Source organism: Phyllobates terribilis, unplaced genomic scaffold (genome assembly GCF_046119375.1).
Source record: "Phyllobates terribilis strain yellow unplaced genomic scaffold, ASM4611937v1 Scaffold_1__5_contigs__length_1240528914, whole genome shotgun sequence".
NCBI classification, from domain to species: domain Eukaryota; kingdom Metazoa; phylum Chordata; class Amphibia; order Anura; family Dendrobatidae; genus Phyllobates; species Phyllobates terribilis.
The window spans coordinates 322,451,598-322,472,368 of record NW_027362761.1 but is presented as its reverse complement, the minus strand read 5'-3'; the positions used below and the strand labels follow the sequence as shown (position 1 = coordinate 322,472,368).

The following is a 20,771-nucleotide window of genomic DNA, read 5'->3' as shown; positions in this document are numbered from 1 at the left end:
ACAGATTTAAGGTCCTGAAAACTTGTTGCTCCTTTTACATGTAATAACAACAAACATAAATAATAGCGTTCTTGGTGTTTCACACTAACTGTATACATTCTTCCTATTACAGTGTGGCCTCTTTTCTTTCTGTGTTCCCATATGCCATGTTTCCAAATGTAGTGTTCTGGAATGTCTCTGTAATAATATTGATGTGCATTAGGGTCGATCTTATTAAGGTTAAAGTACGCCATGAGTGTTGAATTTTGAAATAGTTTTTGTTGTATGTTGTCAATGGGCTCATCTTGATGAAAATATAGTGCCTGAGAGTTAGGTAGATGTACTGCAAGGCGAATAATTGCATGAGATTGTCTATGCATAGAAAAAGCAAAGATTCTCCATTCAGCTTCGGGTGCATATATCGTGAATCAACAAATTGATTTGTTTCATCATATTGGAGTTGTGTTTGAGCTATTTCAATATTAGCCTTGTCATGTCCTTTATATACATATTTAAACAAATATTTGACACTTTGGATGCTAGCACATATTTCCACATTAATATGGCAGTTGTATTTTTTTAGCAAATATGGGTTATATGGTTATATGGGACAACCCATGAATTGTCAATTGTTTTAGAATTATGTTTATATTGTAGTGCCAATGTTTCTGCGGTAAATTGGATAGCCATCCATTTCTTTAGAGGTATTTTGTTGAATTTTTTTGGGAAATCCTTTGGTGCAGTGTCCATGATCCATACATGGACAGTCAGGATTAGCTTCACCACAGGGACCGTGAATCATGTTTGTCAGAACAATGTTGTGGAGCTGAGGGTATGTTGTCTTGTCAGGAATTTCAGCCCACACAATATTGTCTGTGTCTTCTTCAGTTCTGATTTTCGAATTTTTGTCAAGTATGATTAAAATATGTGCATGTGGCAGGCCACGCTTTTGAAACTTGATGACATGCACAATAGCACAGACGTGTCCAAATAATCCATTGTTGATGTCAGATAACAGGGATTCAAGTTTAATTTTAAAGACCCGTGCAACTAAGTCTGGGCGATGTTCAACACGTTGCCACTGTTGTAAATTTTCAGTAATTTCCCTCCACTTTGGATTACACGTTATGGTGACAAAGAGATCAGGGCGACCATATTTGGTAACGATAGCCATAGCATCCTGATACTGCTGCTGAATATTTCGTGCACTGCCTTCGAAGGATGATGGTAAAATGACAGTTTTTCCAATGGGGATGCCCTTTTCAATAGATTTGTTCTTGTAGCAAGCAATAATCTTCTACTTTTAGATCTTTTTGATGCATTCGAATGTAATGTAGTCTATTAGCTTCGATTTTGACATACAGTACAGACCAAAAGTTTGGACACACCTTCTCATTTAAAGATTTTTCTGTATTTTCTTGACTATGAAAATTGTACATTCACACTGAAGGCATCAAAACTATGAATTAACACATGTGGAATTATATACTTAAAAAAAGTGTGAAACAACTAAAAATATGTCTTATATTCTAGGTTCTTCAAAGTAGCCACCTTTTACTTTGATGACTGCTTTGCACACTCTTGGCATTCTCTTGATGAGCTTCAAGAGGTAGTCACTGGAAATGGTCTTCCAACAATTTTGAAGGAGTTCCCAGAGATGCTTAGCACTTGTTGGCCCTTTTGCCTTCACTCTGCGGTCCAGCTCACCCCAAACCATCTCGATTGGGTTCAGGTCTGGTGACTGTGGAGGCCAGGTCATCTGGCGTAGCACCCCATCACTCTCCGTCTTAGTCAAATAGCCCTTACACAGCCTGGAGGTGTGTTTGGGGTCATTGTCCTGTTGAAAAATAAATGATGGTCCAACTAAACGCAAACCGGATGGAATAGTATGCCGCTGCAAGATGCTGTGGTAGCCATGCTGGTTCAGTATGCCTTCAATTTTGAATAAATCCCCAACAGTGTCACCAGCAAAGCACCCCCACACCATCACACCTCCTCCATGCTTCACGGTGGGAACAAGGCATGTAGAGTCCATCTGTTCACCTTTTCTGTGTCGCACAAAGACACGGTGTTTGGAACCAAAGATCTCAAATTTGGACTCGTCAGACCAAAGCACAGATTTCCACTGGTCTTATGTCCATTCCTTATGTTCTTTAGCCCAAACAAGTCTCTTCTGCTTGTTGCCTGTCCTTAGCAGTGGTTTCCTAGCAGCTATTTTACCATGAAGGCCTGCTGCACAAAGTCTCCTCTTAACAGTTGTTGAAGAGATGTGTCTGCTGCTAGAACACTGTGTGGCATTGACCTGGTCTCTAATTTGAGCTGCTGTTAACCTGCGATTTCTGAGGCTGGTGACTCGGATAAACTTATCCTCAGAAGCAGAGGTGACTCTTGGTCTTCCTTTCCTGGGGCGGTCCTCATGTGAGCCAGTTTCTTTGTAGCGCTGTCACGGGTGTGTCGCCACGAAGATCGTCACGAGTACACAGCCTGACTTCTCGCAGCTGACTTGTTGGTGCTTTGTGTTTTTCGGCAGTGAGGGAGTTAATTCTCTCTCTCTCTGTGCTAGACGAGGTCCAGCCTCGCCCAGCTGCAATCAATACTTCTGTAGTGAGACTCCTTCAAATGCCTGCTGGTCTGTTTGGGAAGTGTCGGTGAAAGCATTTCATTCAGACTTACAGAGCGGATCGTGGTGTTTGGAGTTTCTGAGATAAGTGTACTTGGAGTGTATTTTCCCTTCCTCGCTTTATCATTTATCTCCTTTCCCATTGGTGTTCCCTCTGTTGTAGTTGTGTAGTTGTTGTATGCAAGGTGGTTTTGGTTTTTCCCTTGTACTGTCTCGTTCGTCTAAGTACTGTGTGTGGGCATATTATTTCTTGTCCCCTTTTGTTGTGATCGGGGTCCTTCTCAGGACTAGATTACTTAGGTGCAGGGATCCTCAGGAGGTAGGGGTTACGCTGGCGGCCTGGACCTCTGTACCTTTAACAGTACCTCCAGGTTGAGGGATTAGTCAGGGCCCCAGCTTAGGGTCAGCTTAGGCCCCCTACCTCCAGTATTCTGAGACAGCGTGACATTTTCACCGACCCACTTAGTTTTTCTCCAGCTACCATGGATCCAGTAGCCGGTCTAGCTCGGCAGTTGCAGAGTTTGTCCATGGAGCTGGCGGACGTTAGGTCCAAGGTTTTGCATCCTCAGGAGCAAGCCGGACCAGAACCTAAATTAGCTCTTCCTGACAGGTTCACTGGGGGGCGGGACAAGTTTTTTGTTTTCCGGGAGGCATGCAAGTTGTACTTTCGGCTGCGGCCTCGGTCATCGGGGAGTGAAGAACAAAGGGTGGGAATTGTCATCTCGCTCCTACTAGGGGACCCACAATCTTGGGCGTTCTCTCTTCCCCCGGGCTCCCCGGCTCTCCAGTCAGTGGATAGGTTTTTCGCTGCTCTGGGACTCGTATATGATGACCCAGATCGGATCTCCCTTGCTGAGTCTAAGTTACGTAGGATCCAGCAGGGAGATCGTCCGGCGGAGGAATTCTGTTCGGAATTCCGTAGGTGGGCCACGGACACCCAGTGGAATGACCCGGCTCTTAGGAGCCAGTTTTGTCATGGTTTATCCGACAAATTACAGGATGTGTTGGCACAGTATGACTCTCCCGCGTCACTGGAAGCCGCTATGGCCCTTGCTATTCGCGTTGACAGACGGCTTCGGGAGAGGTGCGGGATAACTCTACCCCCTGTGATGACTCCACCTCCTACAAGGTCCCCTCATATGGTGGTTCCCCTGGTCAGTCCAGAGGAGCCTATGCAATTAGGAGGGACATCATTTCGGGGGAGGGGACCGGTGGTGCGCCATAAGACAGGAAGGTGTTTCTTCTGCGGGAGAAAGGGACATTTTATTGGGGGGTGTCCATCCCGTCCCTTGCAGAGTGAAGAGTCGTCGGAAAACTGTTGATCCCAGGTTGTGTGGTGGACGGCAATCTGGGAGTAGGTATTTCGTCCCTAGGTTCGTCTCAGTTTCTCGTACCGGCGGAGGTGGTGGTGGGTACGAGAACTGAGAGGATATCTGTTCTTCTGGATAGTGGAGCCGGGGCTAATCTGGTTGATGCTCGGTTTGCCCGGGTTCAAGGTATGCGATTGAGTGAGTTGGCTAAACCCATCCCCATATTCTCGATCGATGCCAGGCCTCTCGGTCAGGGAAGTTTTTTGCAAGCTGTGCATGACGTAAAACTTCAAGTGGGGGCGATACATAAAGAACTGTTGTCTTGCTACGTGTTGGAGGGTCTTCCCACTCCTATAGTGTTGGGCCTTCCCTGGTTAGCTAAGCATAACCCGGTTATTAATTGGCAAACCAGAGAGATAAGCCAATGGAGTAAATTCTGTAATAAAAACTGCATGAACACGGTCATCGGTGCGGTTACTCCTTGGGTCTTACCTCCATTTCTGGCGGACTTTGAGGATGTATTCTCGGAGAAAGGGTGTCAGGAACTACCTCCTCATCGCGAGTATGACTGTTCTGTAAAACTGCTCCCTGAGGCCAAGTTACCTAAAGCTAGGTTGTATAACCTTTCTGGTCCTGAGAGGCAGGCCATGAAGGATTATATTTCAGAAAGTCTGGCTAAGGGGCATATTAGACCTTCATCTTCACCGGTGGCTGCGGGGTTCTTCTTTGTTAAGAAGAAAGATGGAGGCCTACGCCCTTGCCTGGATTTCCGTGAACTTAATCGGATTACGGTCCGAGATCCGTATCCGCTCCCACTTATTCCCGATCTCTTTAATCAGATCGTGGGCGCCAAATGGTTCTCTAAGTTGGATCTCAGGGGGGCGTACAATCTGATTAGGATGAAGGAGGGGGATGAGTGGAAGACGGCGTTTAACACTCCGGAGGGGCATTATGAGAACCTTGTCATGCCATTCGGTCTGACTAATGCCCCGGCGGTGTTCCAACACTTTGTTAATGACATTTTTCGCCGCCTGGTGGGACAGTTTGTTGTCATATATCTGGATGATATCTTAATTTACTCGCCGGATCTGGTGTCTCATCAGGAGCACGTTAGGCAGGTGTTACAGATCTTGCGGGATAATAAACTGTATGCCAAATGGGAAAAGTGTGTGTTCGCCGTACAGGAACTCCAGTTTTTAGGCTTCCTGGTTTCAGCGTCCGGTTTTCGTATGGACCCTGGGAAAGTGCGGGCAGTTCTTGAGTGGGATCGGCCAGAGAATCTTAAGGCACTACAACGTTTCCTGGGGTTTGCTAATTATTACCGGAAGTTCATTCGTAATTTCTCGTCCATGGTTAAGCCTCTCACAGACATGACTAAAAAGGGGACGGATTTTTCTAGGTGGTCTGACAAGGCTTGTCAAGCATTCTCCTCCTTGAAAAAATGTTTTGCCTCGGCACCCATACTCATTCAACCTGATGCGTCACAGCCATTCATTGTAGAGGTAGACGCTTCCGAGGTAGGGGTGGGAGCAGTATTGTCACAGGGTTCGTCCCCTGGTAAGTGGCATCCGTGCGCCTTTTTCTCTAAAAAATTGTCGTCCGCTGAGAGGAATTACGATGTCGGCAATAGGGAACTCTTGGCCATTAAGTTAGCTTTTGAGGAGTGGCGCCATTTTTTGGAGGGGGCAGTCCATCCGGTCACCGTCATCACCGATCACAAGAACCTGCTATATCTGGAGTCCGCGAAACGTCTGAATCCCAGACAAGCTAGGTGGTCATTGTTTTTTACCAGGTTTAATTTTGTCGTTACATATCGTCCTGGGTCAAAAAATGTAAAGGCGGATGCCTTATCTCGTAGTTTCCCTGGGGCCGGGAATACGGACGACCCGATTCCTATCCTTCAGGAGGGGGTGGTGGTTTCGGCAGTATGCTCTGAGCTGGAGGAGGAGGTATTGGAGGCTCAGGGGGACGCCCCTGTTGGACCTCCGGGGAGACTGTTTGTTCCAGATCAGTTGCGACAAAAGGTGATCGAGGCACACCATAACTCAGTTTTTGCAGGACACCCGGGGAGTAAAGCAACTGTGGATCTCCTCTCGCGTCGGTTTTGGTGGCCTAACTTACATAAGGAGGTGGTAACTTTTGTCGCGTCCTGTGGGGTTTGTGCGCGCTCTAAGACCTCACATACCCGTCCGTCTGGGGCCCTCTTACCTTTGAAGATCCCGGAGCGTCCTTGGACTCATCTGTCTATGGACTTTATTACGGACCTCCCTCCGTCTTCGGGTAAAACGGTCATACTCGTTGTAGTGGACAGGTTCAACAAGATGGCACATTTTATCGCTCTTCCGGCTCTCCCTAATGCTAAAACTCTTGCGCAGGTGTTCATTGGGGAGATTGTGAGGCTTCACGGGGTACCCTCCGAGGTGGTGTCTGATCGGGGGTCTCAGTTTGTGTCCAAGTTCTGGAAGGCGTTTTGTGCACGGCGGGGGATGCATTTGTCATTCTCATCGGCTGAACCAGAGCTTGGAGACATATCTCCGGTGTTTTGTGTCAGAGAACCAGGAGGACTGGGCTTCTTTCTTACCTCTGGCAGAGTTTGCTCTTAATAATAGGCGGAGCGAGTCCACTGGTAAGTCCCCTTTTTTTGGGGCATATGGTTTTCACCCCCAGTTTTGTACTTTCAGTAGGGGGGGCTCTTCGGGGGTTCCTGAGGAGGAACGATTTTCCTCATCACTCGCTTCAGTATGGAGAGGGGTGCTGAAGAATCTGAATACTATGGGGAACCGATACAAACGTATGGCTGATAGGAGGAGAGTGTCTGGTCCGGACCTAAGTGTGAACGATCGGGTATGGTTGTCTACCAGGAATATTAAACTTAAGGTTCCCTCCTGGAAACTGGGTCCCAGGTTCATCGGGCCGTACAGAATCAGTTCTATTATTAATCCGGTGGCATTCCGTCTTGACCTCCCCCCTACGTTTAAAATTCACAACGTGTTCCACAGATCATTGCTTAAGAGGTATGTGGCGCCGGTGGTACCGTCACCTTTACCTCCCCCTCCAGTGGTGGTCAATGGTAACTTGGAGTTCCAGGTATCGAGGGTCATCGATTCACGCTTTAATCGCCGGTCCCTTCAGTACCTGGTTCATTGGAAAGGGTATGGTCCTGAGGAGAGGATGTGGGTTCCTGCGTCGGATATTAACGCAGACCGATTAGTTCGGGCCTTCCACACGACTCACCCGGATAAACCTGGCCCTGAGGGTCCGGAGGCCCCTCGTAGAAGGGGGGGGTACTGTCACGGGTGTGTCGCCACGAAGATCGTCACGAGTACACAGCCTGACTTCTCGCAGCTGACTTGTTGGTGCTTTGTGTTTTTCGGCAGTGAGGGAGTTAATTCTCTCTCTCTCTGTGCTAGACGAGGTCCAGCCTCGCCCAGCTGCAATCAATACTTCTGTAGTGAGACTCCTTCAAATGCCTGCTGGTCTGTTTGGGAAGTGTCGGTGAAAGCATTTCATTCAGACTTACAGAGCGGATCGTGGTGTTTGGAGTTTCTGAGATAAGTGTACTTGGAGTGTATTTTCCCTTCCTCGCTTTATCATTTATCTCCTTTCCCGTTGGTGTTCCCTCTGTTGTAGTTGTGTAGTTGTTGTATGCAAGGTGGTTTTGGTTTTTCCCTTGTACTGTCTCGTTCGTCTAAGTACTGTGTGTGGGCATATTATTTCTTGTCCCCTTTTGTTGTGATCGGGGTCCTTCTCAGGACTAGATTACTTAGGTGCAGGGATCATCAGGAGGTAGGGGTTACGCTGGCGGCCTGGACCTCTGTACCTTTAACAGTACCTCCAGGTTGAGGGATTAGTCAGGGCCCCAGCTTAGGGTCAGCTTAGGCCCCCTACCTCCAGTATTCTGAGACAGCGTGACAAGCGCTTGATGGTTTTTGCAACTGTACTTGGGGACACTTTCAAAGTTTTCCCAATTTTTCAGACTGACTGACCTTCATTTCTTAAAGTAATGATGGCCACTCGTTTTTCTTTACTTAGTTGCTTTTTTCTTTCCATAATACAAATTCTAACAGTCTATTCAGTAGGACTATCAGCTGTGTATCCACCAGACTTCTGCACAACACAACTGATGGTCCCAACCCCATTTATAAGGCAAGAAATACCACTTATTAAACCTGACAGGGCACACCTGTGAAGTGAAAACCATTTCCGGTGACTACCTCTTGAAGCTCATCAAGAGAATGCCAAGAGTGTGCAAAGCAGTCATCAAAGCAAAAGGTGGCTACTTTGAAGAACCTAGAATATAAGACATATTTTCAGTTGTTTCACACTTTTTTGTTAAGTATATAATTCCACATGTGTTAATTCATAGTTTTGATGCCTTCAGCGAGAATGTACAATTTTACATAGTTACATAGTTAGTAAAGCCGAATAAAGACTTGCGTCCATCAAGTTCGACCTGTAAGTTATGTGGTTGCTAAAGTTGATCCAGAGGAGGGCAAAAACCCCAAATGATTTGGCCAATCTTCACCTGAGGAAAAATTCCCTCCCGACTCTGGAACCAGCAGTCAGAATAAATCCCTGTATCAACTTACTATTTTATTCTATTTTTAAGTATATGCTGAAATCTGCCTGGTATCTAGAAATGCATCCAGTCCCCGCTTGAACTGGTTTAGTGAATCCGACATTACCGTCTCCTCACTCAGTGAATTCCATATTCTCACTGCTCTTACCGTAAAGAACCCCTTCCTATGCTGGTGCTTGAACCTTTTTTTTTCCAGTCTTAGTGAGTGCCCTCTTGCTACCGTAATATCCCTCCTTTTGAACAAATCCCTGGCAAGGTCTCTATACTGTCCCCTAACATATTTGTACACATTTATTATATCCCCCCTCAACCTTCTTTTTTCCAGGCTGAATAGTCCTAGTTTTGCCAACCTCTCTGGGTATTGCAGTCCCTCCATTCCCCTTATTAATTTTGTTGCCCTCCTTTGTACCTTTTCAAGCTCATTTATATCCTTTCTATATATTGGGGCCCATAACTGAGCACAGTATTCCAAGTGTGGTCTGACCAGCTATACCTCTTCTGATACATCCCATTACCCTGTTTGCCCTTACAGCGGCGGCCTGACTTTGGGCACTCCAATTTAGTTTACTATCAATTAAGATGCCCAAGTCCTTCTCCATCTCTGAATTCCCCAATGATTTCCCATTCAGTGAGCACTGGTGACTTCCATTTTTCCTTCCCATATGTATGACCTTACATTTCTCCTCGTTAAACCTCATTTGCCATTTAATGCTCCACCTACCCAGCTTATCCAAATCCCTCTGTAGGTCTGCACTGTCCTCTTTTGTATTAATTGTTTTACATAACTTTGTGTCATCTGCAAATATTGATATTTTACTATTTATCCCGTTGACTATGTCGTTAATAAAGATATTAAATAACATTGGGCCTAGTACAGACCCGTGTGGTACCCCACTAGTGACGCTTACCCATTCTGAGCATATTCCATTTATAACCACCCTCTGCCTTCTATCCTTTAGCCAGTTAGCTATCCACTTGCAAACATTTTCCCCCAGCCCCATCATTCTCATTTTGTATACCAACCTATTATGTGGCACACTATCGAACGCTTTTGAGAAGTCGAGATACACGACATCCACAGGTTCCCCCTGATCTAATCGAGAGCTAACCTCCTCGTAGAAGTCAATCAGGTTTGTTTGGCAGGAGCGATTCCTCATGAATCCATGTTGGTTCGGGGTTAATAGATTATTAGCATCAAAATGCTCCATAATTGCCTCATTAATAAAGCCTTCAAAAATTTTGCCCACAACGGACGTCAGACTCACCGGCCGATAGTTTCCGGCGTCACTTTTTGCTCCCTTTTTGAATATTGGCACTACATTCGCCTGTCGCCAATCAAGTGGTACAGACCCAGTCTCAACAGAGTCCTTAAATATAAGATATAACGGTCTGTCTATCACATTACTTAGTTCCCTTAGTACCCGTGGGTGTATGCCATCAGGTTCTGGTGATTTGTTTATTTTAATGTTACTGAGGCGTTTCTGTACCCCAACTTGGGTTAGATTTGTCATACTTAGTGGAGGATTAAGCTTGTCCCTTCTCATTTCGCCTGTTAGTTCTTTTTCCTTTGTGAAAGTTGACGAAAAAAATTTATTTAATAGATTAGCTTTATCCTCATCTTTCTCTATGATTTTGCCTTCATCACTTTTTATCGGTCCAATATTATCCGATTTAACCCTTTTACTATTTATATACGTAAAGAACAGTTTGGGATTTGATCTACTTTCCCTAGCAATACGTCTCTCTGTTTCCTCCTTCGCTATTTTTATTTGTTTTTTGCAGGTTCTCGTTTTTTCCTTGTAACACATTAGTGCCTCCTTGCTGTTTTCCTTTTTTAATCTCTTAAATGCCTCTTTTTTGCTATTTAACGCCCCTTTTACGTTCTTATTCAACCATATTGGTTTCCTCTTGTTTCTGGCCCTTTTATTCACATACGGTATATACCTCTCGCACTGAGTATTCAGAATTATTTTGAAGTTTTCCCATTTACTATTCGTATTCCCTTGATTAAGAACTTTGTCCCAGTCTATAAGTTGAAGGCTTTCTTTCAGCTGATCAAACTTCGCCCTCCTAAAGTTCAATGTTTTAGTTGTTCCCTTATTGATAACCCTACTGAAGGGCATTTTGAAATTGATAATATTATGATCGCTATTACCTAGGTGCCCCCCTATCTGTACCTCAGTTATTCTATCAGGCCTATTAGTCAATATTAAGTCCAACACGGCCTTCCCTCTCGTTGGTTCCTGCACTAGTTGGGAGAGATAATTATCCTTAATATTTGTCAAGAACCTTTTTCCTTTCTGAGATCTACAGGTTTCAGTTTCCCAGTCAATATCCGGGTAGTTGAAATCCTCCATTACAATCACTTCATTATTTTTTGCTACTTTGTCTATTTGTCCTAATAGCAGTTTCTCATTCTCCTCTGTTATATTTGGTGGCTTATAGCAGACCCCAGTAATATTTTATTATTATTTTTAGTTCCCTCTATCTCTACCCACATGGAGTCGACCCCCTCTTCTCCCTCTCCTATATCTTCCCTTAGTCTGGGCTTTAGACATGACTTTACATATAAGCAGACTCCTCCGCCTTTCCCCTGTTTCCGGTCCCTTCTAAATAAACTATAATCTAATAAATTTACCGCCCAGTCGTAGCTATCGTCTAGCCAAGTCTCTGTTATACCGACGATGTCATACCTCTCCTCCGATATAAGCTCCGGTAGCTCATCCGCCTTATTGGTCAGGCTTCTTGCGTTGGTCAGCATGCAAGATAAAATTTTGGGGTTATTTAGCATCCTACTCTTCTCTAATGATCTAACTGTGCTATCCCCACCCCCCTCTCCACCCTCATTATATTCACTTATCCCCTTCCCCCTTGCTTGCCTCACATCCCACCTATTTCCTTGGTTCCCCCCCTCCCCGTCTCTAGTATAAATACTCCTCCAACCAATTAGCCATCTTCTTCCCCAGCACGGCTGCACCCTCCCCATTGAGGTGCAGCCCGTCCCTACGGTAGAGCCTGTAGCCGACCGCGAAGTCGGCCCAGTTCTCCATGAACCAGTTCGTCATGAAAATACAGAAAAATCTTTAAATGAGAAGGTGTGTCCAAACTTTTGGTCTGTACTGTATGTGACGCGCCCCCTGGGACATATTCCTTTTTGAGGGGAATACCCGGCACCGGATCAGATGGGGGTTTGTAGTCTCCGAGCGGCTGTGACCCGGCCCCGTGCCCAGGGCGTCAAGCTCAGTGTTATGTGGCAGTCCTACAGATGTTATTAAGAGTTCTTTTGTGTCGACTACGCCACCCGTTGTGATGCGGTCACTGTGGCCGCCGCTGCAGCAGGGTCCGCTGAGGCTGATGGTGGGTGCGCAGCTTGGTGGGATAACCCCCAACGGGAGGGGTATAGCCTCAGAGGGGACAGGCGCAGAGGATGGGGGTTGTGGTGGTGTAGTGCAGACGGCAGTGAAGACAGAGTCGGGTTGTGCAGTTAAGGGTGTTTACTTACTGCAGATGTTGTACTGGTCACTCCAGCTGCTAGTGACCACCCGAGCCGTGCTGCGTCCACCAGGTCCTGGATCCAGCCAACCCCCAAACAAGTCCGGAGCGTGGCCCTGAGCTCTCTTTCTGTCCCGTTCTCTGGCCGTCCCCACCAGTAATCCACCTAGGTCCAGCTCCCTCGGGCCTTCTGTTGGGACACCCTTGGCCCTGGGTTCCCTGACCCTTCATGTGGTGTGCCTTCGGGGTGGATGTGATGGGTGACCGTGGCAGACGCTGCCCACGGTCTCCGGTCTCTGGCTGGGGAATGTTTTTACCCCCACCAGCTTGGGTTCCGGTACCCTGATGCCGACTCTTCACCCGGTGCTTTTAGTTGGGATCTCAGAGTCCTTCTCTTCTGTGCTCTGGGTCTCTCTCTTTTCTCCTCTCTCACTCTGGGTCTTGGTCTTTCTTCTCTCCTCTGCTCCTGACTTGTTCTCTGCAGCTGACTGACTCTCTGCATCTGATCCTCTGCATCTGACCCTGATCTTAGTTGGTGCCCACCTTATATACACCCTCTATGTGTGAGCTCAGGTGACCAGCACCCAATGAGCTCCTAACTTTACCCAGGCTGCTCCCCCTATCTGCCCCTACACTACATGGGATGTACCACCCCCCTCCCACTCCAGCCAGGAACAGACTCGGTCGTACCTGCACATTTCTAAGTGGGAGTACCGTCGGCCTGTTCCCCGGAAATGGGATGTGTGTAGTGCATGCAGCCTACCGAGCTCAGTTCCACACTCCATCCTTACCCGGGAGTGGAATATCACACCTCTGGGTTGAGGTGCAATACCCCTGTAGCAGCCGAATCCTCAGGGTGCTACATTCCCCCCTGGTAAACCACAGCACGTCCTCGGGCTGTAAGGACAAAAACACCAAAACATACAAAATTTTCATATAAACATAATAAAACATATAAAACATTATATATATAAAACTTTTCATATAAACATTCTCGTTGTCTCTTGTTTCAGGTTCCTCCTCCGGACACTGTGCAACGTGTGTCCGGGAAAAGTGCGACAGTCTCTTAGAAAAACTGGTTTTCCTATAAAACCGGTAGGGGGCGCTTTAGGACGCGCAACTATATACAGGGGATATGGCCGCTCTCAGTCCTCGGCCAGGTAGAGGGAAGGGAATGGCTGCTCACAGTCCTCAGCCTGTGGGATTAAGGGGTTAACGGGTAAACAGTTCACTCAGCTGGTCCCAACGGGGACTATATATAAGTATCAACAGTTTCTTTGGTACCCGGTCGGGTAACTATTTACATCACTTCTCTGCCGCACTCAACGGCGTCTTCCTCCTGCTCTTTGCTTACAGCTGGTGGTAACTTCAGACCCGTTCGGGCACGTATGCTGGGCAAACAGATCTTCTCCCAGATGCGGCACTCTTGGTTTTATGGGCGCGGTGGTGGTGGCGCCCGGGTTGCCCAGGCCTTGCGGCCAGGCCTGGGGCACCTGGAAGGTGAAGGGCACCGTTAATACGGCGGCACCCTGGGCTACCTGGCCTTGCGGCCAGGCCGGAGGCTCCGCGGAGGTAGGGGGCGCTGTTGGTGATGCGGCGCCCGGGGGTACTAGGCCTTGCGACCAGGCTGGTGGTACTTCCTGCTTGGTCACGCTCGGGGTCGAGGCGTGTGACGTCACAGGGGTCGCGGCGGCGGCTTCCGGTTGGGGCCTAGTCTGCGTCGGTGACATGGCGTTTTCGGGCACAGCAGGGGGACTTTCGGGCTCTGCGACGGGGAGCTGGGGCAGGTAAGCGGTGTCCCGGCTTGGGGTATAGACGTCCCCTTTACCTGCCTCCATGCGTTCGGCTCCCTTCTCGGCGCCGTCTCCGGCCTTTGGTCCTCCCGCGCCATCCTCAGAGGCGGTCTGTTTCCTCATCTTGGGTGGCGTGCTCCGCTGACAGGTCTCAGCTTGCTGGGCCATCTCCCGGCTCCACTCCGCCAATGTCTCTCGCTGTACCCGGGCCATCCTCCGTGCGAGGCCCTCCAGGGCAGTCTGTGCACACTCCCGGTCTCGGGGGAGCTGTGCGAGGACCTCCACTAGGCCTAGTGGGGTCGTGGTTTCCAGCAGGCTCCTGACCAACGGGTCGGTGCTGCTCTGCTCTTCTTCCAGCAGGCTCCTGGCCAGCGGGCCGGTGCTGCTCTGCTCTCTGGCCATCTCCGGGTGAGCTTCTCTGCTACTCCTCTCCAGGCTTCTTGCCTCCGGGTGCGCTCGCTCCAGACTGCTCCAGGCGGCACCCATCTTTGCTCTTTTCTTTCGTCTCCCCCCACTTCGAGGGTGGTCCCGGGGCAACTCGGTGACTGTCAGCTCCAGGGGCTGTTCTTTCACGCTGACAGACACCTCTAGCATCACAGTCTCTGTTGGTGGGGGCGGTTTCCACTTTTGGCGCCATTTTCTGTCCTGGCCCACGATGGGAGGTGGCCTCTCGCCACCCTCTGGCACGCCCATAATGGCGTCCGCTGCTCTTCCAAGGCGGGAAATCTGCGGTTTTGGCGGGAAGCGTCGCCCAGTGGCGGGAAACTCTGCAGATGGCGGGAACAAGTTGGAAATGGCGGACAATCGGCGGGAAACGACTGGTGATGGAGTCCGATGGCGTGGACCCTCCGGAACTGGCGGGAGACTTCTTTCTGAGGTAAACTTGCACTTTTCTTCAGGCACGCAGTACCCGGGTGTTGCGGGCACGTAATCCTGCCGACTACGCCAAAGTTGACGCGCCCCCTGGGACATATTCCTTTTTGAGGGGAATACCCGGCACCGGATCAGATGGGGGTTTGTAGTCTCCGAGCGGCTGTGACCCGGCCCCGTGCCCAGGGCGTCAAGCTCAGTGTTATGTGGCAGTCCTACAGATGTTATTAAGAGTTCTTTTGTGTCGACTACGCCACCCGTTGTGATGCGGTCACTGTGGCCGCCGCTGCAGCAGGGTCCGCTGAGGCTGATGGTGGGTGCGCAGCTTGGTGGGATAACCCCCAACGGGAGGGGTATAGCCTCAGAGGGGACAGGCGCAGAGGATGGGGGTTGTGGTGGTGTAGTGCAGACGGCAGTGAAGACAGAGTCGGGTTGTGCAGTTAAGGGTGTTTACTTACTGCAGATGTTGTACTGGTCACTCCAGCTGCTAGTGACCACCCGAGCCGTGCTGCGTCCACCAGGTCCTGGATCCAGCCAACCCCCAAACAAGTCCGGAGCGTGGCCCTGAGCTCTCTTTCTGTCCCGTTCTCTGGCCGTCCCCACCAGTAATCCACCTAGGTCCAGCTCCCTCGGGCCTTCTGTTGGGACACCCTTGGCCCTGGGTTCCCTGACCCTTCATGTGGTGTGCCTTCGGGGTGGATGTGATGGGTGACCGTGGCAGACGCTGCCCACGGTCTCCGGTCTCTGGCTGGGGAATGTTTTTACCCCCACCAGCTTGGGTTCCGGTACCCTGATGCCGACTCTTCACCCGGTGCTTTTAGTTGGGATCTCAGAGTCCTTCTCTTCTGTGCTCTGGGTCTCTCTCTTTTCTCCTCTCTCACTCTGGGTCTTGGTCTTTCTTCTCTCCTCTGCTCCTGACTTGTTCTCTGCAGCTGACTGACTCTCTGCATCTGATCCTCTGCATCTGACCCTGATCTTAGTTGGTGCCCACCTTATATACACCCTCTATGTGTGAGCTCAGGTGACCAGCACCCAATGAGCTCCTAACTTTACCCAGGCTGCTCCCCCTATCTGCCCCTACACTACATGGGATGTACCACCCCCCTCCCACTCCAGCCAGGAACAGACTCGGTCGTACCTGCACATTTCTAAGTGGGAGTACCGTCGGCCTGTTCCCCGGAAATGGGATGTGTGTAGTGCATGCAGCCTACCGAGCTCAGTTCCACACTCCATCCTTACCCGGGAGTGGAATATCACACCTCTGGGTTGAGGTGCAATACCCCTGTAGCAGCCGAATCCTCAGGGTGCTACATATGCATTAACCAAATATTGTTGTGTTAGTTTACCTCCATTTAGTAGTGGATTAAAATCCTTTTTTACTGATAAAACATAGCTGTAAAACTGTAGTTGGGTAATCCTTTGTTTACTGTCTCCTTGATGTTTTAGAGCAGGGGTCTTAAACTCGGCTGGGTATATGGGCCGCACATGGAAAAAATTTGAATTTGGGGGGCCGCATTCTTTGTTCAATGTGACATTTTTAGTGATACCATTTTTTTTGTATACACCTTTTGAACATTTTTGCCGTGTTTATTTTTTTATGGCTTGGGTCGTTATGGATGTGGCGATAATAAACGTGCACTTTTTTCTGTTTACTTTAGTTTACATATAAAACAGCATTTTTAGTGCCCAATATTTTTTCATGCTTTATTTTATTTTTTATTTTTTTTACAATTTTATTTCCCCCAATTGGCCACATACAGTAATATTGTCTTACAATTAGCATCATATAGTAATAATGGAAAACATCTTGTAGTAATGTTCCCCATCCAAGTCCCCATCTTGTACTAATGTGCCCCATCCAGGTCCCCATCCTGTGGCTATGTGCCCCATCCAGGTCCCCATCCTGTGGCAACGTTCCCCATCCTGGCGCCCATCTTGTACTAATGTGCCTCATCCAGGTCCCCATCTTGTGGCTATGTGCCCCATCCAGGTCCCCTCTTGTGGCTATGTGCCCCATCCAGGTCCACATCTTGAGGCTCTGTGCCCCATCCAGGTCCCCATCCTGTGGCTATGTGCCCCATCCAGGTCCCCATCCTGTGGCTATGTGCCCCATCCAGGTCCCCTCTTGTGGCTATGTGCCCCATCCAGGTCCCCTCTTGTGGCTCTGTGCCCCATCCCGGTCCCCATGTTGTGGCTCTGTGCCCCCTGTGCTGTTCTTCACACACATAAAATAGAAAAAAAAAAGATGATTCTCATCTGTCCTCCGTTCCCTCGGCGGCCTTCCTGCAGATGTGGCCCGCAGGCACCACAGAGTCCGACCCCTTGACGATCCCGACCTGGTCCAGGAGGAGCCGTCGACAGCAGCGCTGCATTGCCGCACAGAGACTGTCTCCCAGCACAGCATTTTCAATGTCAGCCGCCGGCCAATCAGAGGCCAGCAGCTGACATCTGCATATGGCAATGACGTCATACTCGCTGCGCCGACACGCAGATATCAGCTGCTGGCCTCTGATTGGCCAGCGGCTGGCATTGGAAATGCAGTGCTGGGAAACAGTCTCTGTGTGGCAATTCAGCGCTGCTGTCGGCGGCTCCTCCTGGACCAGGTCGGGATCGTCAAGGGGTCTGTGCCTGCGGGCCGCATAAAGCAGCCTCAGGGGCCGCATGCGGCCCGCGGGCCGCGTGTTTGAGACCCCTGTTTTAGAGCATCATGCCAGCCTTGTTCTCCATAAGGGAAAAAGATAGGATGCATCAGAGCATCTAAATTACTATGCAGAATACTGATTCTTTGTGTTTTTGGAGCCAGAGGGTTTTGTGGATCAGGTTTTAAATGAATTAAGATGTCTCTATGGAAGGGAGGCTCACCATCATCATTCTGAAAGACGACTGCCGCTTCACTCACAGTTGGTTTATTGTATCATCTGGGATCTTGAGTCCGATCTTGTTTAATAGCCATTGTGATGTTTGGCATGACAGTTCCATTTTGTAGAGCTTTGATCGTGTCTTGTTCTTCCACATCATGTAGCATTCTATAGGCAGCAGTGAAAGGATTTTGTGTTTGCATTAGCTCAGCAATAATGGTCATTAAAGTAGGATGACATTTTTCATTTTCTTTACATTGCAGTCTTTGTTCATTAGCGTGGGTGGTCTAGTATGCAACTTTAGGTGGTTCTTCATCAACTGGATGCAGTGTGGCTGTTGATGATAGATCTGTCCATGAATTTGAAAACAGTATGGGCCATATCCAGGAGGTGGTGAAACACTTGCTCCCATGGACACAAAAGCAAAAGAACTGTTGATAGACCGAATATTGTCCATAAAATTTTTGCTGTATTCATGTTCTCCTGTCGTCAACATTGTCAACACATGGGGATACTGTATTATGGGTAAATGTACTTTACCCTTCTGACAGCACTGGGTAAACTTTTTTATCCAGAGGCATCTCATTTGCAAAATGCAAAGCTTGGCAATTTTCACATACATGGGTCATTTCACCGCAGCTGTGTTCTTTAATACTATAAAATATTGTTGTTGTTGTTGTTGTAGTAGTAGTGGAGTACTTAAAGAGTCAATAGATCTTGTTTGTCGCCAAATGTTGATTAGTCGTTTTTTTTTGTAGTTGCAGTACTGTAAGCGTTTGTGTTTCAGCTTGTGGCTGCACAGAGTAAGGTGCTGTATTGTGTAACACTGGCATTGATATGGCTAGTGGAGATAGTTGCCGAGAGGTCATAGACCTTACAGAGGTAGAATCTGTGGTTTGGTGTTTGGATTGTGATGCATCATCTTGTGATAGTGGTAGAAATGTAGAGACAAAATGTGTATTTTTGCAGCATTTTTTTGGGCAAATAGCCAATCTATTAGCTTTAGAATGAGGCGACTCCTGAGCGAGACGTCTACGTTGATATGCATTGTCTCTGTCCATACGATGACGTTTTTGCTCAGGAGTCTCATTAGCACGGTGTTGTTGTTGACGTAGTGCCTGGGCCTTTTTTATTTCATCTTGATTTTTGTATTTTTTATGAGAAGCCATGTTTGGTAGTTGGAGTAGTGTGAGGGTTTGTGTTTCAGCTTCTGGTATGGTTCAGGATTGTGTAACAGTGGCATTGATGTGGCTAGTGGAGATAGTTACCGAGAGGTCATACACCTTGAAGTAGTACAATCTGTGGTGTGGTGTTCAAATCACCCGCCAGCTGAGCCAATGAGCGGTGCCGAGCGGGATTTGAATTCCCCGCCAAAGCCGCGCGGCACCGCTCATTGGCTGAGCAGTGCCGCGCATCTCTGGTGGGGGATTTGAATCCTGCGCCACTCATTGGCTCAGCCGCCGGCAACTCAGCCAATGAGCGGTGCCGCGTGGCTTTGGGGGGGAATTTCAATCCCGCGCAGCACCGCTCATTGGCTAAGCCGTCCGCCGGCTGAGCCAATGAGCGTCCCACCAAGGCTGGCGACCAATCAGCTGCTAGCGGTATTGGCACCAGATTTGAATACCGCTAGTAGCTGATGTGATTGGTCGCCCGCCACCAGGTTGCCGATCTGTCAGCTGTTAGCGGTATTGCCGATCTCCCGGCGGTGTCGGCGTGGGAGATTTAAACATGGCTGTGTTTACATCTCCTGCGGCCTCACCGTCGGGAGATCAGCGGCGCCCGCCGGACACGGCTGCCATGGTGACAAGCGGTGACGTCACCGCAACAGCAATAGCGGCGACATCACAGCAATAAACACTTTCTCATTACCTCACGGTGACGCAGTTTGAGGCTCCTGTATACCTGTATACTCTCTGAGGTGCACAGTACTTTCTGGAGAGAGGACTGTAGTATTCAGCGGCTATTTCTATGGCACCTGTATACTCCCTGAGGTACACAGTACTTTTTGGAGAGAGGACTCTACTATTTAGCGGCTATTTCTATGTGCCGCTCATTGGCTCAGCCGGCGGCAGCTCAGCCAATGGGCGGTGCCGCGCGGCTTTGAGCGGCGCGGGATTCAAATCCCCCGCCAAAGCCGCGCGGCACCGCTCATTGGCTGAGAGCCCCCGGCGCTCAGCCAATGATCGGCGCGGGATTCAAATCCCCTGCCCCGCCGGCTGAGCCAATGAGTGGTGCCGTGCAGGATTTGAATGCCCTGCCATAGCCACGCGGCCAGGGGTGGCTCAGCCAATGAGCGATGCCGCGCGGCTTGGCAGGCGATATGAACCCCGGCCGCCATATCGGAATACCCAGAACTTGGGTGTTCCAATATGGCGGTCGGCGTAGTTCCGATGCGAACAGCAAGGAGATGAGCGGCTGGCGCCGCTCATCTCCCTGCTGCGTCGCTGCTGACCTCCCTACGGCGGGAGATGAGCCGTGGCTACCGTCAGGAGATCAGTGGCTAGTGCCGCTGATCTCCCGACGGAATAGCGGTGCCGTTTTTGTCACTTGTGGAGGCGCAGTTCGTCTGCCGCAGTGGATTGTGGGATAGCGACACAATCGCCGGAAGCTGTGACAGAGCCGATTGGGAATTATATCTTAAATGTAATTCCTCTTACACAGGCCAGTAAGAGAAACTACTGACCATGCCTTGTACATTCACCTCTGACACAAGACATTGGGTTAAGCGGCTCCATTCTAATTACTCTGTTATTCTGCTTCTTCCTTTACCAGACCAAGGCCAAGTCTCAAACTCTGGATCCCCCAGCAGGGTTTCCAACCATCCAGAAATTCCTGGACTGTCTGTGAAAATAAGGTAGTTTTTTCCATTGTCTGTAAAAAAAAAAAAAAAAGTGTGATGCATCCATGATTTTTTTGAAGCTGGAGAAACTTGTACTGATTATTACAAATGCAATTATCTTCATTATTCAGTTCATAGTTAATGCCGCTAATGGCTTCCTATCAGAATTATGGACTGTAGACATTATCAATTACAATTCTAATGATTTATTATGGCGTTCTAATGTGCCTGTAAGTAATGTTGGCTGTGTGTGATTTTTTTTTGATAGGCAGTCCAGAAAAAATAAAAAATCAAATTTACAACCCTGCACCCCAGGAAACACTTGAATATGTAGCCTGCCCTATTACACATCAACATAAACTACAGGTTGTGGTTTAGGGGAAAAAAGTGTCCTGACACGTTCCTCTTTTAAGGAACACAGTGCGGAGACT

General features: G+C 48.7%; 1 pseudogene; it reads right to left on the bottom strand.

Annotated features, from left to right (window-relative positions):
- Positions 1-106: 106 nt before the first annotated feature.
- On the bottom strand, positions 107-18,670 carry LOC141263036 (uncharacterized; annotated as a pseudogene).
- Positions 18,671-20,771: the final 2,101 nt, after the last annotated feature.